The sequence below is a fragment of the Felis catus genome, chromosome X, assembly GCF_018350175.1.
Source record: "Felis catus isolate Fca126 chromosome X, F.catus_Fca126_mat1.0, whole genome shotgun sequence".
NCBI lineage: Eukaryota > Metazoa > Chordata > Mammalia > Carnivora > Felidae > Felis > Felis catus.
In genome coordinates this window covers 102,547,865-102,568,379 of record NC_058386.1, presented here as the reverse complement: position 1 = coordinate 102,568,379, position 20,515 = coordinate 102,547,865, and the positions used below count along the sequence as shown (strand labels likewise).

The window sequence follows — 20,515 nt, the reverse complement described above, 5'->3', positions numbered from 1 at the left end:
CAAATGTGACAGAATATCATACAGAAATGTATCCACACATATATGAACTAATGATATTTTACAATGGTGCAAGAAAATTCAGTAGAGAAAGAACAGTCTCTTCAACAAATTACATTGAAACAACTGCATATGCACATTCAAAAAATTAATTTTGATTTATACCTTATACCATATACAATAATTACTTGAAAACAGATCATAGCCCTAACATGAAATCATAAAATACAATTTCTAGAATAAAACATTAAATAAAATCTTTGTGTTCTTGGGTTATAAAGATGGTTCTTAATATAAGCTCCAAAACATAATCCAAGAAAGAAAAAAAGATAAACTGAACTTCATGAAAATTTAAAGCTTACATTCTTTTAGAGATGATGTTAAGAGAATGTAATGACAAGTCATGGACAGGGAGAGCATGTTTGCAAAGTACATATCTTATAAAAGACATGTATCTAACTGACAAATGCGTAAAGAAGATGTGGTTTATATATACAATGGAATACTACTTGGCAATTAAAAAGAATGAAATCTGGCCATTTGTAGCAAAGTGGATGGAACTGGAGGGTATTATGCTAAGTGAAATAAGTCAGGCACAGAAAGACAGATACCATATGTTTTCACTCATATGTGGATCCTGAGAAACTTAACAGAAGACCATGGAGGAGAGGAATGGGGGGAAAACGTTAGAGAGGGAGCGAGGTAAACCATAAGAGACTTTAAATACTGAGCACAAACTGAGAGTTGATGGGGGGTGGAGAGAGGGGAAAGTGGGTGATGGGCATTGAGGAGGGCACCTGTTGGGATGAGCACAGATGTTGTATGGAAGCCAAATTGACAATAAATTATATTTAATAAAAAAAGAAAGAAAACATAAAACTAAAAGCATTGTAAAAGCAACTGAAAATTGTTGATCTTCTTTTTCAATTGTAAAATAAAAATTCTACTTTCAAACATCACAAAAAAGACGTGTATTCAGAATATACAAAGAACTCTCAAAATTCAATACTAAAAAACAAACATCTTAATTAATAAAATGGACATCAGATTTGAGCATACACTTTGACAAAGAAGATATTTGTATGGTGCGTGAGCACATGAAAAAAATGCTAAATATTATTAGTTAGCAGGCAAATGCAAAATAAACTACAATAAAAGAACTACACACATATTAGAACAGCTCAAATTTAAAAGGCTGACCATAGCAAGTGTTGAAGAGGAGGTGTAGCACTGGAACTCTCATATACTGCTGATGGGGATGTAAAATATCACAGCAACTTTGGAAAACAGTTTGGCAGTTTTTTAAAAAGTTAAACATATGCTTACCATATGATCCATCCGTTTCACTCCTAGGTATTTACCCAAGAGAAATTAGAGCATATGTCCATACATAATTTGTACATGAATGTTACTAGCAGCTTTATTTGTTAGTAGCCTCAAGTAAGGAAACAAAGCAAATATCAATCAATAGGAAAAAAGATAAATTGTCTTCTATACGTACAAGGGAATACTATCAGAAATAAAAGAAATGTTATTGGTGCATACAACTACATGGATGAATTTCAAAACTACTATGGTAAGTGGAAAAAGAACATAAATATAGTACATGCCGTATGATTTATATAAATTCTAGAAAATTCAAAGTAATCTATAGTGACAGGAAGTAGATCATTGGATGCTTGAGAATGTGATGAAGGAATTACCAAGGGGCATGAGGGAATTTTGTAGGTGATGAATATTTTATATGAGTATATCTCTTTATTATTGTGATGTTTATGGGCATATACATATGTGAAGACTTCCTAAATAGTATACTTTAAATATGTGCAAATTTACTTTATACCAGAAGCTTCAGGCACATGCTACCTCTTTGTTAATTAGCAAAAGAGCCTGCTTCTGATACAGCTCAACCATACATCTCAGAATTTAGACTTACTTGCACTGATGGGCATGACTCATATCATGTCCTCTACTTGAAGCAATCACAGTAGCTTGTGAATAGGATATGTGGCTTATACTAATTAAAGCCTATCCCTAAAGCATAAATGTGGTTGATCCAACCAATCTACATGGTTGGAAAATTGTGGGTGGTGCTAGGATTGAAGAAAAGTAATAAATCCTAGAGAGATAATAAAAAGTATCCATTACAGATTTTAAATGATTTAGGATATTATAGTCTAAGAATTTCTCATCAAATTATTTTTAAGAGTTATATTTTTTCTTTTTTCTTTTAATTCCAGTATAGTTAACATACAGTGTGTCATAATAGTATCAGATATACAACACAGTGATTCAAAAATTCTATACATTACTCAGCACTCATGATGATAAGTGTACTCTTTAATCCTATCACCTATTTCACCCATGTCAACACCCACCTCCCCTCTGGTAAGGCTGTTTGTCCTGTATAATTAAGAGTCTGTTTCTGTTTCTCTCTCTCTCTTTTTCTTTGCCTCTTTATTTTGTTTATTAAATTCCACCTATAAATGAAATCATATGGCATCTGTCTTACTCTAACTTATTTCCCTTAGCATTATACTCTACAGCTCCATCTATGTTGTTGCAAATGGCAAGATTTCATTTTTTATGACTTAATTTTACACACACACACACACACACACACACACACACACACACACAAACCATATCTTCTTTATCCATTCATCCATTGATGGGCACGTGGGCTGTTTCCACAATTTGGCTATTGTAAATAATACTGCAATAAACATAGGGATGCATGTATCCCTTTGAGTTAGGTTTTTGTATTTTTGGGGTAAATAGCCAGTTTTGATCCAGTCAACACATATTTGATGAGCTCCTGCTTATTTTCCAGGCAATATAATAGGCACTAGAATATAGCAGTCATAATAACAAACAATATCCCTGCCTTCATAATACTCACATCTGGCATGGGACACAAGAGCACAGTAAAGTAACTATGCAAATATGTCATTTTAAGTAGTGATAACTGCTTTCAACCAAAATATAACATGGTAAAGGGAAATAGTTATAAGGATGTTTAAAATGTTTATTATGAAATATTTAATACAAAGTTATAAATACATGTGTGTATATATATACATATATGTGTTTGTATATATATAAAATAAAATGAATACTTGCAAATCCACCAAATTTGACTAATAGAAAATTACCAATACCTTTGAAACCCTATGTTTTCACTTCTACTAACATATACCATAACTTGTGTGGAAGGTGAATACTGTAGACAGGAATGAGAAGAAAGTCTCTCTGAGGCTTTTCTACATTTTTTGAAGAGACCTAAGTGAAGGAATGAAGTGAGCCATTTTGCTTGCCTTTGGGAACTGCATTCCAGGCACAGAAAATAGCAAATAAAAAAGCCATTATATATAAATTAACTTTGCTCTTTGAGTCAGGGTAAGAAGAGCACCATGGCCAATGAGGAGTGAATATGGGGAAGAGTAGCCACATATGAGGCTTGAGTGGTATCCAGGAGCCATATTAGTTTGATCTTTAAAGACTGAAAATAAGAGTGGCTTTTATTCCAAATGTGACTGGAAAGAAATGATTGGAGAATTTGAGCAAAGGTATGATATGCTCCGATTTTACTTTAAAACAAAGATTACACTGATTATAGAAGACAAGAAAGGAAAGAGAAAAATTAGTCACATTGCTATAATCTAAGACATAGAGATTATGGTGGCTTAGATGGGGATGAAAGGAGTGAAGGTGAGAGTTAATTGGATTTGGGATATATTTTAAGATTAGAAATGACATGACTTCCTGACAAATATGATATATGGAAGAAAGAAATCAAGAATAATGACTAGCTTTCAGCCTGAAGAACTAAGTTAATTGTGGTGCAATTTACTAAACAAAGAATATCAAGGCAGGAATGGGTTGAGGGGCAATCAAGAGTGATGTTCTGGCTATGATCAGTGTGAAATATCTATCAGATATCCAATGAAAGATATTGAGTAGAAAGTTGGAATAATTTTGGAACACAGGGCAAAATTCAGAAACAAAACAGAGTATATCCCTAGGAGAGGAATTCCTAGGGAGGAGAAGGCTACAGCAGTGAACAAAAGAGACCCTCATGAAGCTTATATTCTAGTGACAATAGCCAATGTCTCCAAAATACTTACCATGTGCCAGGTACTGTTCTAAGTGCTTTTCATATAATAATATTTAATATAATGTCTCATGGGGCAGGTATTACTATTATATTCATTTTCCAAATGAGGAGACTGTAGAAGAGGAAAAGTAAAGACACTTGCCAAAAATCACAGTGCCAGTAGGTGATAGGGACCTGAGTATGGTCCCAGAGACTGTATTCATAGCTACCACATTACACTGTCCCATTCAAAAAAGCAATAAATCATATACAAAGATGCAGATATTTAGATTTAGAGATATAATTTTATGTGACAGAGACATATATCACATCCAGTAAGGGGGGAAGATAAAGAAATTCACAGGTAATTACACACCAGGTGATTTGAATTAGCATATTTGTTCAATCTCCATGGCAACCCTAAAAGCTAGATTATATTATTCTCATTTCACATAGAAGACATACAGGTTGAAGAGTTAGACAGAGATATGTTTACAGGGCAAAAATAGAAGGCCTTAAATCTTAGGGTTATAACCTTAACTATAAAGTAAGCAATGACAGGTTATGCAGAATAAGTAAATATGGCTCAAAATGACGGGACAAAAAAGGCATAAAATTAAGTTTAACTTAACTCATAATTGTACCTCAGCTGATGCACAAATAAAGGGCTACCAGGGAGATTTTTTTTCACACTAGATCACAATGGTTATTTCTATTTTCATAACACTAGTATTAACATACTTTATGCAAAACAAAATCAGAAATATATGAGTTAACAACATAAATAAGGTAAACAAAAGGAGGATGTTCAGTATGGTTGACTTTTTTCACATTCCTCCCCATCATTAGAATTACTATGGTTATTTACCAAAAAAATTAAAAATCTAACTTTAGTGGACAATTTGTCATTTACATTTGCCTATATTATTCATCATGGGTTATTCAGAGTTATATCTGGTAATGCTTACATGACTTTTAAATGCAGAGAAAAATGTCCTGATAATTTTGGTTTCCCCTGTGGTCTGAATTTACCTTTCCAGAGCTTGAAATATATCTAGAAATACAACATGATCATAAATAGAAATATTTAATGTTTGGTTATAATCTTTATTTGGTTATCTATAAAGAATTTTGAATTTACCCAGACAAATTAAGAAATAAGGATAAGATATGGTTTTATCATCAATGTGATAAAATGCATCAATGGTCTTCAGCTAATATAAGTCTATATGGAAGCCCCAACAATCATTCAGGGGTTTAAATTGACAGAAGTCTTCTGATTTTGTAAGTATCCAGTATCAGAGTCACTTCAGGAGCATTCTCTTACACTAGTATTTGACTACTTCTTTTGAGACAAAAAACAATGAAGGTATCAGCACATGTGCTTAAAAAGTTATATTTTGGGGTGCCTGGGTGGTTCAGTCAGTTAAGCATCCAACTTCGGCTCAGGTCATGATCTTGCAGTTTGTGAGTTTGAGCCCTGCGTCAGGCTCTGTGCTAACAGCTCAGAGCCTGGAGCCTACTTCAGATTCTGTGTCTTCTCCTCTCTCTTCCCCTCCCATGCTCATGCTCTCTCTCTGTTTCTAAATAATAAACATTAAATTTTTTTTAAATAAAAATTTATATTTTACATAACTTACCACTAAATGTTTGTTTTATTTTTTAACAAATATCACTGGTACAGACTTTACATCCAATAAAAATGTATCACTGGGTTCTACCCCTAAAACCAATACTTTAATTTAAATAAATTAAAAAATAATCAAAAGATAATTTAAGCCTCCCTCTAAAAAAAATGCTCACAAGTGTATATTTTCATGAGCTTTAACAAATGAATATACCCTTGTAACCACTACTACAATCCAAATATAGACCATTTCATTCATCCCCAAAAACTTCCCTTGAGCTCCTTCCCAGTAAATAAATCCCTGTCCCCAACTCTACACATTGACCACCTGTTGTGGTTTTTTTCAGGGACTGTTCTGTGTTTAGCACTGAAATTCCTGTGTTGCAGGAAACCTCTCAGAACCAGATAAAGTAGGATGGTGAAACACTGACCTGCTTTATATCATTATAGATTAATATTGCCTGTTTTAGAGTTTCATACAAATGGAATCACACAATAATGTACTCTTTAACATCTCAGTATAATAATTTTAAGATTCATCCACATTGTTTCATGCATTAGTAATTTATTTCTCTTTAATACTGAATAATATTATATTCTCTGTATTCACCACAATTTGTTTATCCATTTACTTGTTGATGGACATTTGGGTGGTTCTCATATTTTAGCTCTTATAAATAATGTTATTATGAATATCCATACATAGGTCTTTTTGTGGACATATGTTTTCATTTCTCTTGAATAAAATACCTGACCAGGGGAGCCTGGGTAGCTCAGTTGGTTGACTCAATTTCAGCTCAGGTCATGATCTCATGGTTCATGAGTTAGAGCTCCACATCAGGCTCTGCACTGACAGTGTGGAGCCTGCTTGGGATTCTCTCTCTCCTTCTCTTTGCCCCTCCCTTGCGCTCTCTCTCTCTCCCCCTTTCTCTATCTCTCTCTCAAAACAAATAAATAAATAAACATGAAAAAATTTTTAAATAAAAAAATAAAATACCTGAGCAAATACCTAACAATAGTAATGCTGGGTCACAAAAAAAGTATATGTCTAAGTTTATAGGAAACTGGTAAACTATTTTTCAAAATAGTTGTACCATTTTACATTCCTACAAACATTATATGAGTCTTCCAATTATTCTAAATCCTTTATCAGTGTTTTTAATTTTTGCTATTAAAATGGTTATGTAGTAAGTTCTCATGATTATAGTTTACATTTCCCTGACAATTAATGATGTGGAGAACTTTTCATGTACTTATTTGCCATCCAAATATATCTCTTGGATGCCTGATAAGCATCACAAACAGCACATATAAATCCAAATATTTGATGCCCCCTGCAAACCATGAAGTCATCTTTGATTCTCTCTCACATCCCACAGAAGTCTGACAACAGATCAACTTTTCCCTATATTTTAGTATACTTATAAACTAACTCTTTTCACCACCTTCATAACTATCCTGCTCCAACCCACCAACATTTCTTGTCTGGACAAATATAATAGTTTTTTAACTAGTCTCTCTACTTCCACTCTTGTTCAAGTCATCAGTTTATTGTCCACACAGCAGCCAAAGTGATGCTTACAAAATATATGTCAGATCATGCATTCAACACCCAATGAATCATGATGGCCCTGGGTATATAAAATAATCTATACAAATCTATATGATCTTACCCCTCTGCTACCATTCTGACTTCATTTCCTACCACATCTCCTGTTTTTAACTTCATTCCAGCCACAATGACCTCCTGGCTGTTCCTTAAACATACCAAGCATACCCCTGCTTCAGGACATTTGCACTGGTTTTTCCTCTGCCTGACATCTTTCCCTGAAGACATTTATCTGGCTTGTTTGCTCACTTCTTCAGATTTAAGCTCAAATGCCTCCTTAACAGAGATCATTTTTGAACACCATATATAAAATCACTCTCCTGTCACTCTCTATTCCTTTTTCCCTATTCTATTTTTCTTCATACTACTTATCTCCACTTGGCTATTATAGATTTATTTTTTAAGCTACTGTCCACCTTGTCCATGAAATTTACACTTCAAGAGTATCTCAATTTCTCATATTGGTATCCTAGTGCCTCAATTTCTCATATTGGTATCCTAGTGCCTAAACTGTGCTTGGTATGATGATAAAACTCAGTAAGTTTGTTGAATGAATAAAGGTGAACTATTTCTCCATGTCCAACAAGTCCACCTCCTGGATACCATATTAAGTTCTTCATAGGGAGGAATCTTGCCTCATTCTTTTCATAGTATCTTGAATGAGATACACACTAACCATTCAAAGATCCTCATCGATTGGTTTATGCATATTTAAATTGCTATCCAAATAGCCTAGCTGAGATTGAAATTAGCCATGAAATGTTGATAACCAATATTATCTTAAACTGATATTACAGGAAAAACTAATACACTTGATAAATGGTAAAACAGACGAAATTTTTTCAGGTTCAACTAATACCTATTGCACTTGCCACATAGAAATAATTGCCAATGTTTTTGTATAGCATTTAATATTGAATACATTGATTTTCAGGGATTAACTCTCCCAAAATTGTAGATCTTGCACATCACAGAACTAGAATTCTAATTCCTTAGCTCATGGTTCTAAATTTTGTGCTTATAATTCTGCCTTTCAGTGTTTCTCCTCCAGTCAAATACTTCATAATTATTGCCTCCGTCCTCCTCAATCTTTCATTCTCTAATCCATACCACATCTTGAGAAGTTTGTCATTAGTCACACTTTAGCTGTTCTCTTCATCTTCATCAAAACTTAACCCTATGTTGGCTTATTGTTACACTAACCCAAGTCAAGGGTAAATGACCATTACTTCTTGGTCTAGTAACTTCACATAAGAAAATTGACATACTGCTAACAGAAGTCTCTGGCTATCTAATGAAATGAGAAATTCCCGTGAGAATTTTAGATACTGGGGCAATACCAGACAAGGAGCATCATGATGTGTTTAGGCAATTTTTAAAGCCCCTTTCACACATCCCCCTAGGCAGCTACTGATTGTGCCTACTTTAAGAATAAGCTATGAGTATACATATATATACATGGTGATACAGTACTCTTACTCCAGAGAGTATGAAATGAGAATTTCTCTAACCTACTTTTACTTAGCACTCCACTGACAGTTATGTTTTCTATGTTGACCTAGGGGACACTGGAAATAAATGTAAGGGGTGAGAATTAGTATAAAGATTACTATTTTTCTTGATTTTCATCTGCAAATAGTATGAAGTGAGTTAAATATATAAATTTTAAACCATATCATTTTTACTTCTACCATCTGGGCATGTATTGAACTTTTATCAAATAGCTTCTACACACAATGTACTGTGTTAAGCACTGTGAGAAAATCCTGCATATTATACACAATTCTAGCTCTCAGAGATTCATGTAATCTGCTGGAGAATACAGAAATGTCTATGAGAACTTGCAGGTAAGTAAACTTAGTATGGATATTATCGGTTTAAGTTTAGTCCACCCACACAACAATAAGTACCAACTATATGCAAGGCTTTATGCTGGGAACTAGGCATTAAGTGATGAACATAACCTATCACAATCCTTATGTCATGGTATACACCGAATAGTAGGGAAGACACAGACATAAAGGAAATAATAATCTAAAAAAAATGGAAATTTTTAAATTGTGAATAAGTGCTATGAAAATAAGACAGGAAGCTCAGGGAAGACTTCATTGATATGAGGATCACTAAGCTATGATCTGGAGAGAGAATAGGAATTAAGCAAGTAAAAAATGGAGAGAAAAATGTCCCAGGCCCTCTGGCAAGAGGAAGCAAATAAGAGATTGAAAAGACACCCGTGTGGCAAGAGAAGATAAAGCAAGTACATGATGAATCTTGAGAGGTAGATGAAGCCAGAATATGATGCAAGAATCCTGGAACATGGTATGAAGCTTCAAAATTAGAATAGCATTTTCATGATGGAATTAAAAACTTTTTAAAAATTCTATCCAATTAGTGTTAGGATATTCCTAACGCTAGAGTCTTGTTTACTTATACATTAATTATATTTGTCTATTACTCCTATACATTATAGCTAACTTGGTTAATCATGTAAATTACTATTTAACAAATATGATTTTATTATAATTTAAATATTAAGTTAAATATAATTTATATAAAATAAATAATTAAATATTATATTAAACTACTATTTAACAAAAATACACAACAGATGAGAAAAGTTAGCCTTTCAGATGCCTTTCTAAACCGTATATGAAAGAGTAAGTGTGCATTTGCAAAGATTTAGAGATCATGAGATAAATTCAAATTGGAAATTAAATATGAAAACCATTCTGTAAATAAATTCTATAATTTTAACATATTGAGATCATTTGTTTTTCTGAGAAAAGGCCTGAGGAAAATGTGATCAAATAGCAGCTACCTTATATTTACTTTAGTCATCAATATTTCTTTTAAAGAAATGGAAGAGGTGTAAATTCCTTCCTGAGATACACATTTTTGCTATTCTCCATTTACAGTTAAAAACTTCTACTGTATTTATAGTTTCACCAAATGTGTTTTAACAATCTGGATAATGCAACAACACATGTTGTTCCAAGTACTATCTTTATCACTAAGAGGTGCTTTTATATCTTTGAATATAAGAAATTCAAGGTAAATCAAAACCCATGGTACATACTTCAAGGCCTCCTTCAACCCAGACATAGCTGTATATTTTTTTCCATTATATTCATGGTAGATACAATATCAGAAGCACTTAACAGAAGAAACCGACCACAAAAGCCATGCTCTTGTCATACACATCTCTAACTTCAATAATGCATGACTCTTGTTAACATACAGGGAACTATGAGTGTGAAATATCCCCACCAGAAATTACAGCCTTAAAGGAGAAAATTGTGCTTCTTGGTTCCTAGACTAACTAGAGAACAAGAAATCAAGAGTAAGCACAAAGGTCTCTTCCTATTTAAACAGTATAATGCCTTTATTATTATTTTTTTATATATATGAAATTTATTGACAAATTGGTTTCCATTCAACACCCAGTGCTCATCCCAAAAGGTGCCCTCCTCAATACCATCACGCACCCTCTCCTCCCTCCCACCCCCCCATCAACCCTCAGTTTGTTCTCAGTTTTTAACAGTCTCTTATGCTTTGGCTCTCTCCCACTCTAACCTCTTTTTTTTTTTTCCTTCCCCTCCCCCATGGGTTCCTGTTAAGTTTCTCAGGATCCACATAAGAGTGAAACCATATGGTATCTGTCTTTCTCTGTATGGCTTATTTCACTTAGCATCACACTCTCCAGTTCCATCCACGTTGCTACAAAAGGCCATATTTCTTTTTTTCTCATTGCCACGTAATATTCCATTGTGTATATAAACCACAATTTCTTTATCCATTCATCAGTTGATGGACATTTAGGCTCTTTCCATAATTTGGCTATTGTTGAGAGTGCTGCTATGAACATTGGGGTACAAGTGGCCCTATGCATCAGTACTCCTGTATCCCTTGGATAAATTCCTAGCAGTGCTATTGCTGGGTCATAGGGTAGGTCTATTTTTAATTTTCTGAGGAACATCCACACTGCTTTCCAGAGCGGCTACACCAATTTGCATTCCCACCAACAGTGCAAGAGGGTTCCCGTTTCTCCACATCCTCTCCAGCATCTATAGTCTCCTGATTTGTTCATTTTGGCCACTCTGACTGGCGTGAGGTGATACCTGAGTGTGGTTTTGATTTGTATTTCCCTGATAAGGAGCGACGCTGAACATCTTTTCATGTGCCTGTTGGCCATCCAGATGTCTTCTTTAGAGAAGTGTCTATTCATGTTTTCTGCCCATTTCTTCACTGGGTTATTTGTTTTTCGGGTGTGGAGTTTGGTGAGCTCTTTATAGATTTTGGATACTAGCCCTTTGTCCGATATGTCATTTGCAAATATCTTTTCCCATTCCGTTGGTTGCCTTTTAGTTTTGTTGGTTGTTTCCTTTGCTGTGCAGAAGCTTTTTATGTTCATAAGGTCCCAGTAATTCACTTTTGCTTTTAATTCCCTTGCCTTTGGGGATGTGTCGAGTAAGAGATTGCTACGGCTGAGGTCAGAGAGGTCTTTTCCTGCTTTCTCCTCTAAGGTTTGATGGTTTCCTGTCTCACATTTAGGTCCTTTATCCATTTTGAGTTTATTTTTGTGAATGGTGTGAGAAAGTGGTCTAGTTTCAACCTTCTGCATGTTGCTGTCCAGTTCTCCCAGCACCATTTGTTAAAGAGGCTGTCTTTTTTCCATTGGATGTTCTTTCCTGCTTTGTCAAAGATGAGTTGGCCATACGTTTGTGGGTCTAGTTCTGGGGTTTCTATTCTGTTCCATTGGTCTATGTGTCTGTTTTTGTGCCAATACCATGCTGTCTTGATGATGACAGCTTTGTAGTAGAGGCTAAAGTCTGGGATTGTGATGCCTCCTGCTTTGGTCTTCTTCTTCAAAATTACTTTGGCTATTCGGGGCCTTTTGTGGTTCCATATGAATTTTAGGATTGCTTGTTCTAGTTTCGAGAAGAATGCTGGTGCAATTTTGATTGGGATTGCATTGAATGTGTAGATAGCTTTGGGTAGTATTGACATTTTGACAATATTTATTTTTCCAATCTATGAGCAGGGAATGTCTTTCCATTTCTTTAAATCTTCTTCAATTTCCTTCATAAGCTTTCTATAGTTTTCAGCATACAGATCCTTTACATCTTTGGTTAGATTTATTCCTAGGTATTTTATGCTTCTTGGCGCAACTGTGAATGGGATCAGTTTCTTTATTTGTCTTTCTGTTGCTTCATTGTTAGTGTATAAAAATGCAACTGATTTCTGTACATTGATTTTGTATCCTGCAACTTTGCTGAATTCCTATATCAGTTCTAGCAGACTTTTGGTGGAGTCTGTCGGATTTTCCATGTATAATATCATGTCATCTGCAAAAAGCGAAAGCTTGACTTCATCTTTGCCAATTTGGATGCCTTTGATTTCCTTTTGTTGTCTGATTGCTGATACTAGAACTTCCAGCACTACGTTAAACAGCAGCGGTGAGAGTGGGCATCCTTGTCGTGTTCCTGATCTCAGGGAAAAAGCTCTCAGTTTTTCCCCGTTGAGGATGATGTTAGCTGTGGGCTTTTCATAAATGGCTTTTATGATCTTTAAGTATGTTCCTTCTATCCCGACTTTCTCAAGGGTTTTTATTAAGAAAGGGTGCTGGATTTTGTCAAAGGCCTTTTCTGCATCGATTGACAGGATCATATGGTTCTTCTCTTTTTGTTAATGTGATGTATCACGTTGATTGATTGGCGAATGTTGAACCAGCCCTGCATCCCAGGAATGAATCCCACTTGATCATGGTGAAGAATTCTTTTTATATGCCGTTGAATTCGATTTGCTAGTATCTTATTGAGAATTTTTGCATCCATATTCATCAGGGATATTGGCCTGTAGTTCTCTTTTTTTACTGGGTCTCTGTCTGGTTTAGGAATCAAAGTAATACTGGCTTCATAGAATGAGTCTGGAAGTTTTCCTTCCCTTTCTATTTCTTGGAATAGCTTGAGAAGGATAGGTATTCTCTCTGCTTTAAACGTCTGGTAGAACTCCCCTGGGAAGCCATCTGGTCCTGGACTCTTATTTGTTGGGAGATTTTTGATAACCGATTCAATTTCTTCGCTGGTTATGGGTCTGTTCAAGCTTTCTATTTCCTCCTGATTGAGTTTTGGAAGAGTGTGGGTGTTTAGGAATTTGTCCATTTCTTCCAGGTTGTCCAATTTGTTGGCATATAATTTTTCATAGTATTCCCTGATAATTGTTTGTATCCCTGAGGGATTGGTTGTAATAATTCCATTTTCATTCATGATTTTATCTATTTGGGTCATCTCCCTTTTCTTTTTGAGAAGCCTGGCTAGAGGTTTGTCAATTTTGTTCATTTTTTCAAAAAACCAACTCTTGGTTTCGTTGATCTGCTCTACAGTTTTTTTAGATTCTATATTGTTTATTTCTGCTCTGATCTTTATTATTTCTCTTCTTCTGCTGGGTTTAGGCTGCCTTTGCTGTTCTGCTTCTAGTTCCTTTAGGTGTGCTGTTGGATTTTGTAGTTGGGATTTTTCTTGTTTCTTGAGATAGGCCTGGATTGCAATGTATTTTCCTCTCAGGACTGCCTTCGCTGCATCCCAAAGCGTTTGGATTGTTGTATTTCATTTTCGTTTGTTTCCATATATTTTTTGATTTCTTCTCTAATTGCCTGGTTGACCCACTCATTCGTTAGTAGGGTGTTCTTTAACCTCCATGCTTTTGGAGATTTTCCAGACTTTTTTCTGTGGTTGATTTCAAGCTTCATAGCATTGTGGTCTGAAAGTATGCATGGTATAATTTCAATTCTTGTAAACTTATGAAGGGCTGTTTTGTGACCCAGTATATGATCTATCTTGGAGAATGTTCCATGTGCACTCGAGAAGAAAGTATATTCTGTTGCATTGGGATGTAGAGTTCTAAATATATCTGTCAAGTCCATCTGATCCAATGTCTCATTCAGGGCCCTTGTTTCTTTATTGACCATGTGTCTAGATGATCTATCCATTTCTGTAAGTGGGGTGTTAAAGTCCCCTGCAATTACCACATTCTTATCAATAAGGTTGCTTATGTTTATGAGTAATTGTTTTATATATTTGGGGGCTCCCGTATTTGGCGCATAGACATTTATAATTGTTAGCTCTTCCTGATGGATAGACCCTGTAACTATTATATAATGTCCTTCTTCATCTCTTGTTACAGCCTTTAATTTAAAGTCTAGTTTGTCTGATATAAGTATGGCTACTCCAGCTTTCTTTTGGCTTCCAGTCGCATGATAAATAGTTCTCCATCCCCTCACTCTCAATCTAAAGGTGTCCTCAGGTCTAAAATGAGTCTCTTGTAGACAGCAAATAGATGGGTCTTGTTTTTTTATCCATTCTGATACCCTATGTCTTTTGGTTGGCGCATTTAATCCATTTACATTCAGTGTTATTATAGATAGATACGGGTTTAGAGTCATTGTGATGTCTGTATGTTTTATGCTTGTAGTGATGTCTCTGGGACTTTGTCTCACAGGGTCCCCCTTAGGATCTCTTGTAGGGCTGGTTTAGTGGTGACAAATTCCTTCAGTTTTTGTTTGTTTGGGAAGACCTTTATCTCCCCTTCTATTCTAAATGACAGACTTGCTGGATAAAGGATTCTCGGCTGCATACTTTTTCTGTTCATCACATTGAAGATCTCCTGCCATGCCTTTCCGGCCTGCCAAGTTTCAAAAGAGAGATCAGTCACGAGTCTTATAGGTCTCCCTTTATATGTGAGGGCACGTTTACCCCTTGCTGCTTTCAGAATTTTCTCTTTATCCTTGTATTTTGCCAGTTTCACTATGATATGTTGTGCAGAAGATCGATTCAAGTTACGTCTGAAGGGAGTTCTCTGTGCCTCTTGGATTTCAATGCCTTTTTCCTTCCCCAGTTCAGGGAAGTTCTCAGCTATTATTTCTTCAAGTACCCCTTCAGCACCCTTCCCTCTCTCTTCCTCCTCTGGGATACCAATTATGCGTATATTATTTCTTTTTAGTGTATCACTTAGTTCTCTAATTTTCCCCTCATACTCCTGGATTTTTTTATCTCTCTTTTTCTCAGCTTCCTCTTTTTCCATAACTTTATCTTCTAGTTCACCTATTCTCTCCTCTGCCTCTTCAAGCCGAGCTGTGGTGGTTTCCATTTTGTTATGCATTTCATTTAAAGTGTTTTTCAGCTCCTCGTGACTGTTCCTTAGTCCCTTGATCTCTGTAGCAAGAGATTCTCTGCTGTCCTGTATACTGTTTTCAAGCCCAGCGATTAATTTTATGACTATTATTCTAAATTCACTTTCTGTTATATTATTTAAATCCTTTTTGATCAGCTCATTAGCTGTTGTTATTTCCTGGAGATTCTGCTGAGGGGAATTCTTCCACTTGGTCATTTTGGATAGTCCCTGGCGTGGTGAGGACCTGCAGGGCACTTCCCCTGTGCTGTGGTGTATAACTGGAGTCGGTGGGCGGGGCCGCAGTCAGACCTGATGTCTGCCCCCAGCCCACCGCTGGGGCCACAGTCAGACTGGTGTGTGCCTTCTCTTCTCCTCTCCTAGGGGCGGGATTCACTGTGGGGTGGTGTGGCCCATCTGGGCTACTTGCACACTGCCAGGCTTGTGATGCTGGGGATCTGGCGTATTAGCTGGGGTGGGTAGGCAAGGTGCACGGGGGCAGGAGGGGCAGGCTTAGGGGGCAGGAGGGGCAGGCTTAGATCGCTTCTCCTTAGGTGATCCTCTTCAGGAGGGGCCCTGTGGCAGCGGGAGGGAGTCAGATCCGCTGCCGGAGGTTTGGCTCCGCAGAAGCACAGAGTTGGGTGTTTGCGCCGAGCGAGCAAGTTCCCTGGCAGGAACTGGTTCTCTTTGGGATTTTGGCTGGGGGATGGGCGGGGGAGATGGCGCTGGCAAGCGCCTTTGTTCCCCACCAAACTGAGCTCTGTCGTCCGGGGGCTCAGCAGCTCTCCCTCCCTTTGTCCTCCAGCCTTCCCGCTTTCCGAGCAGAGCTGTTAACTTATGACCTCCCAGACGCTAAGTCGCGCTTGTTGTGGGAACACAGTCCGTCAGGCCCCTCCGCTTTTGCCAGCCAGACTCGGGGGCTCTGCTTGGCCGGCGAGCCGCCCCTCCGCCCAGGCTCCCTCCCGCCAGTCCGTGGAGCGCGCACCCCCTCGCCGCCCTTCCTACCCTCTTCTGTGGGCCTCTCGTCTGCGTTTGCCTCCGGTGACTCCGTTCTGCCAATCCTCTGGCGGTTTTCTGGGTTATTTAGGCAGGTGTAGGTGGAATCTAAGTGATCAGCAGGACGCGCGGTGAGCCCAGCGTCCTCCTAAGCCGCCATCTTGCAAACCTCTGCCTTTATTAAATATGTACTTAATCCAGGACCAATAGCATCCACTTCCCAAATTTCATAAAATATTAAAAGTATATTTTTATTATATTTCATTTTTTAATGTGGAACGTTTCATGAATTTTCATGTCATCCTTGCACAGGGGCCATGCTAATCTCTAATCGTGCTAATCATTCCAATTGTAGTATATGTGCTGCCGAAGTGAGTACAAAAGTACACTTTTAAAAATCAAATTTTGCTAACACAAGAAGCATTTCAACATATTTTTAAAGGATTTTTTGAATAAAGGCTACCACATTGCACATTGCTCAAGCTTTTTTTCCCCCTTCTCCATGTACATCTTCCTCAAGAAGCTTGTGAGCTTTTGGAAACTTTAGAGATCAAAGAGCTTTAATTTTGTCAATTCCACATTTTTAGTTTAACAAGTACATCCCCATTCAAAGTTCTTGAAAGCGTTCTACAGTAATCACTACTTGAAAGATAATCTGATTATGTACTTTAGCTCACTGTAGTTGTAATACTTCATTTTTTTTTTTTTTTTTTTTACTGCAATGGTCAAATTCAGGGCAATTGCTTCCCATACCAAAATGGAGGCTGTTATTGAATATGAGCCATATTACTGATTTAATATACAATATCATTGCTATTGTTACTATTATCACTATTACATACAACAATTTGAATTTTCTTTTAATCAATTTTCATATACTGTCTTCTAAAATATTACCTCATTAATGTCTCAGTAATTTTTTTTTAATGTTTATTTATTTTTGAGACAGAGAAAGACAGAGCATGAACGGGGGAGGGTCAGAGAGAGAGGGAGACACAGAATCTGAAACAGACTCCAGGCTCTGAGCAGTCAGCACAGAGCCGGACGTGGGGCTTGAACTCACGGACCGCGAGATCATGACCTGAGCCGAAGTCGGACGCTCAACCAACTGAGCCACCCAGGCGCCCCAATGTCTCAGTAATTTGAAAATACCTCTGTATTATTCAGTTTGGGCTGCTATAACAAAATACCATAGCCTTGTAAACAACAGAAAGATATTTCTCACAGTTCTAGATGCTGACAGTCTGATATCATTTTCCAGCATGGCTGGGTTCTGTTGAGAGCCCTGTTCTGAGGTGCAGACTGCTGAATTCTCCTTGTTTCCACATGGTAGAAAGAAAGCTCTCTAGGATCTTTTTTATAAGGGGAATAATCCCATTTATGAGGGCTATAATCCTCATGACCTAATCATTTCCCAAAGGTCTCACCCTCTAATACTATCACAATGGGGATTAGGGTTTCAACAAATGAATTTTGAGAGGACACAAACATTCAGTCCATAGCAATCTCCAAAGGAGGAGGTGATTTAATTTATAATGATTTTTCTGAAATTAAAATAGAATGTGTTTTCTGAAGCTGGAATATACAAATGTCCCCTATATTATATTTATTACATTTATTAACTAAATTTACCAAAATCCTAAGAAGCTAGACTCCATTATAGGTCAGGTATGGTTTCTTTCCAGCATTTATTTTGTTTATTTCTGAGATCTGTATGCATCTTTTAAGAATTTTGGCATTTTTGAATATCATGGAGAAATCATATGCTATATTTCATTATTTAGTCTTCTTGTATCATTCATTGGTGAATCCAAATTTCTGAAAAGCCTTAGGTTCCTGTGATGTTAGTGTTGACATCATTCAAATAATATAAATTTAGTATGTGTACTAAGACAAATAGAACATATTTGGAGAAAAAAGCTCAAACATAGTCATTTGCTCTCTGAAGAAAACTGTAAGTAGTAACACTAAAAGACAAATATGACAAGGGAAGAAAATCAGATATGAGTTTATAATGTGATAAAAGTAATAGGAAGGTAAACACTCCCCTTGACAATTTAACATAAGTCTGTTTAAGAGAGACTATGACATAGTTTCATCAAGCAACAAATGAGGTACTCAGTACTCTAAAACTGTGGAGAGAACTGGGATAATTTTCACTTGAAAAACAATTTTTGGACAATTAAGTCAGCCTTTAGTATCAAGTGTAGAAACACATTGATAATGAAAAATGGTGGATTTCTGGGGTGCCTGGGTGGCTCAGTCAGTTGAACGTCCGACTTTGGCTCAGGTCGTGATTTCATGGTTCATGAGTTCCAGCCCCACATCTTGACAGATTGCTGCTGTCAGCACAGAGCCTGCTTCAGTTCTTCTATCCTCCTGTCTCTCCCCTCTCCCCCATTCACACTTGCTCACACGCTCTCTCTCTCTCTCATTAAATAAAGTTTTGTGAAAAAAAAAAAAAAAGAAATGGTGGATTTCTGAAGTTGTCAAATTTTTTAAACGCATAATACGTGGAACTTTGCTGTCATGTAACCCTCTATAACAGAGCATTTGTATGAATTTAGGTACATATTGGAACTCCTTGTAAGAATATTTAGTTACCAGATTTATCAGCAAGAAAAAGTCCTTTTTCATTAATTGCTTTTCTGTAGCCAAAATATTGTAGAAATGGAGGTATTGGGAAGCAGAGACTCATAGCTGTCCTCTATTACACTAATCTCAAAATGTTGGAATGTATTTTGTAGACTCCTTACTTCCATTAATAATTCTGTCATGGATATCTAATCTATAAAATTACCTAAATCTTAACAAAGCTATTTATATGCTTATGCTATACATCAGGTAATAAAAGTTCTCAACTATACATTACAGTATAGGTGTTACTGGCACAATTTGACAGATGATGTGCTTTCACTAGTCATATGTTCTAGTTAATATATCAGTATTAATATACTAATATATTACATTCTATATATATGGGTACCAGTCATTAAAACACAGATTACAGTAAAGTTAACAATATTATAATTGCTGCAACTATTCTTTTGTTGCTTCTACACTTATTATTTCATTTAATCCTTACACTTACTCTAATTATATTTATCAATATTCCATTTTCCAGATGAAGAATTTGAAGCCTTATCAAAGCTGAGTTCTTCTCTACACAGTCACACAACTATTTAGAGTCTTAGCCAGAATTTGAAAGAGAGCCAATCTGAACTATGGAGTGCCTTTTGATGTAAAAACTAAATACAAGTAATCTATTTTAACCTTTCTTTCATAATCATGATGATATAAGTAAATTATCCTTAGGAAACAGATGTATATGTACATCATATATCATAGTTTTACTAACCCTATATTCTTCTGAGTTTGTGTTCTATGTGTTTCAGTGGGACTCCAGATTTGGTTTTGTTTTGTTTTGTTTTCTGGAAAAGAAAATCATTGTCTCTGATTTTTTGTACTATTTTTTAAAGTTTCCATTTACTTTGATCGTTTTAAAAATATATTTCAAATATAACATTGTGTAAATTTAAGAAGCACAACATGCTGATTTCATAGTTACATATTGGAATATGATTGCATTGTAGTGATAATTAGCACCTCTATCATTTTGGATAAAAAAGTCTACAGGGGAGGAGAGTAAGATGGCAGCAGAGTAGGACTCCAGGCTCACCTAGATCCATGAACACAAGTAAAAAGCTAACAAATTATCCTAAATACCTCAGAAATCAGCCTGAAGATGGTGAAAAAACTCCACAACTAAAGGGAGAGAAGAGGCCATATTGAAGAATGTAGGAAGTGCAGAGACATGGTTAAGGGGAGAAACAGATCACAGGTGCCATAGAGGACAAGGAGCCATGGTCATGGAGAAGGGCGAGAGAAAGAAAGAGAGAAGTACACAGGGGAATGCATAGGGAGAACATTTCTCCAAAGCCATGGGCTTGGAAAATGAGAGGGACTGAATTTCATGCATTCCTCCAACCAGCAGGACTTAAAACCTAGTGATTTAAAGGTGAGT

General features: G+C 36.3%; 1 non-coding gene across 1 annotated transcript; it reads right to left on the bottom strand.

The window, feature by feature from the left end:
* Positions 1 to 16,758: 16,758 nt before the first annotated feature.
* Positions 16,759 to 16,870, bottom strand: LOC111558829. Its single transcript, XR_002739963.1, has one exon. It is a non-coding gene; the product is annotated as a U6 spliceosomal RNA (small nuclear RNA).
* Between the last annotated feature and the right edge of the window lie 3,645 nt (positions 16,871 to 20,515).